Here is a 2500-nt window from a genome sequence, read left to right on the forward strand (position 1 = left end):
AGCCGCCGCCGCCGAGCACCACGGCCCGCTCGGAGCCGGGTAGACCGTGCCGACCTAGCCGAGCCGCATAGGCAGCGACCCCTAGCCGCCGCCGCCGAGCACCATTGCCCGCTCGGAGCCGGGTAGACCGTGCCGACCTAATCGAGCCGCATGGGCAGCGACGCCTAGCCGCCGCCGCCGAGCACCACGGCCCGCTCGGAGCCGGGTAGACCGTGCCGACCTAGTCGAGACGCATAGGCAGCGACCCCTAGCCGCCGCCGCCGAGCACCACGGCCCGCTCGGAGCCGGGTAGACCGTGCCGACCTAGTCGAGCCGCATAGGCAGCGACCCCTAGCCGCCGCCGCCGAGCACCACGGCCCGCTCGGAGCCGGGTAGACCGTACCGACCTAGCCGAGCCGCATGGGCAGCGACGCCTAGCCGCCGCCGCCGAGCACCACGGCCCGCTCGGAGCCGGGTAGACCCTGCCGACCTAGCCGAGCCGCATAGGCAGCGACCCCTAGCCGCCGCCGCCGAGCACCACGGCCCGCTCGGAGCCGGGTAGACCGTGCCGACCTAGTCGAGCCGCATGGGCAGCGACGCCTAGCCGCCGCCGCCGAGCACCACGGCCCGCTCGGAGCCGGGTAGACCGTGGCGACCTAGCCGAGCCGCATGGGCAGCGACGCCTAGCCGCCGACGCCGTGCCCCCCCCCCCCCCTTACTCCCCCCCCCCCCTTCCCCCCCCCACTTACTCCCCCCCCCCCCCCCCTCCCCCCTCTTCCCGTCCCCCCCCCCCCCCCCCCCCTCTTCCCCTCCCCCCCCGGAGACGCTCGGAGCCATGTACACAGTGCAGGCGCAGCGGAGCAGCCACAAGAGCGGCACTTGGCCACTTCCGCGGAACGTCCGAGCCGTGCTGAGTCCGCCTGGAGAGGCTGGACCGTGCCGCCGCGGCTCAGATCGCCCGACTCCGCCGAGGAGCGTCCGAGCCGAGCGGAACCCGCCGGGAGCGGTTGGACCGTGCCGGCGCACCCGAGCCTCCGCGGCTGAGACCCCCCGGACGCCGCCGCGGAACGTCCGAGCCGAGCCGAGCCCGCCGAGAGCGGTTGGACCGTGCCGGCGCACTCGAGCCGCCGCGGCTCAGATCGCCCGACTCCGCCCAGGAGCGTCCGAGCCGAGCGGAACCCGCCGGGAGCGGTTGGACCGTGCCGGCGCACTCGAGCCGCCGCGGCTCAGATCGCCGGACGCCGCCGAGGAACGTCCGAGCCGAGCGGAGCCCGCCGGGAGAGGCTGGACCGTGCCGGCGCACCCGAGCCTCCGCGGCTGAGACCCCCCGGACGCCGCCGCGGAACGTCCGAGCCGAGCCGAGCCCGCCGAGAGCGGTTGGACCGTGCCGGCGCACTCGAGCCGCCGCGGCTCAGATCGCCGGACGCCGACGAGGAAAGTCCGTGCCGAGCGGAGCCCGCAGGGAGGGGCTGTGCAGTGCCGGCGCACTCGAGCCGCCGCGGCTGAGACCCCCCGGACACCACCGAGGAACGTCCGAACCGAACGGAGCCCGCCGGGAGAGGCTGGACCGTGCCGGCGCACACGAGCCTCCGCGCTGGCCAGCGGTCGCTGCACGTCCGGCTCGAGTTGGTCGGCACGGTCTACCCGGCTCCGAGCGGACCGAAGCTCATGCGGCGGCGGCCAGGGGTCGCTGAGCGGCGGCCGGCTCACGTCGGCACGGTCTACCCTGCTCCGCCGCGGACGCTAGAGGTCGCTGACGGACGGGCTGGCAGACGTGCAGCGACACCTAGCGACCGCCGCCGAGCCCTCGCGCACCCACGGAGCAGGGTAGACCGTGCCGACCTAGTCGAGCCGCATAGGCAGCGACCTCTAGCAGCCGCCGCCGAGCGCCACGGCCCGCTCGGAGCCGGGTAGACCGTGCCGACCTAGTCGAGCCGCATAGGCAGCGACCTCTAGCAGCCGCCGCCGAGCACCACGGCCCGCTCGGAGCCGGGTAGACCGTGCCGACCTAGTCGAGCCGCATAGGCAGCGACCTCTAGCATCCGCCGCCGAGCGCCACGGCCCGCTCGGAGCCGGGTAGACCGTGCCGACCTAGTCGAGCCGCATAGGCAGCGACCTCTAGCAGCCGCCGCCGAGCACCACGGCCCGCTCGGAGCCGGGTAGACCGTGCCGACCTAGTCGAGCCGCATGGGCAGCGACCTCTAGCATCCGCCGCCGAGCGCCACGGCCCGCTCGGAGCCGGGTAGACCGTGCCGGAGCACCGGAGGCGCCACGGAGACGCCACTCGGCCGCAGCCGCGGAACGACCAGGGTGCACGTATGAGCCGGCCGCTGTTCGCCGGGTCGGGGCGCACCCGGGCTTCTCGGTTCGGCCTTGCTTGAAGCTGGCCGTCCCGCCACCGCCAACGCGGTTTTGCCCTTTTGTCTGCGTGTTTGTTTGTTCGTCCGTTCGTTCGTACTTTGGTCCGTTCGATTGTTTGTCTGTGCCCCCACGCGCCCTCTCGGTTTTATTATTTTCCGTT

The sequence above is a fragment of the Coturnix japonica genome, chromosome 32 (genome assembly GCF_054131305.1).
Source record: "Coturnix japonica strain WE chromosome 32, WE-NBRP24, whole genome shotgun sequence".
Classification (NCBI taxonomy): domain Eukaryota; kingdom Metazoa; phylum Chordata; class Aves; order Galliformes; family Phasianidae; genus Coturnix; species Coturnix japonica.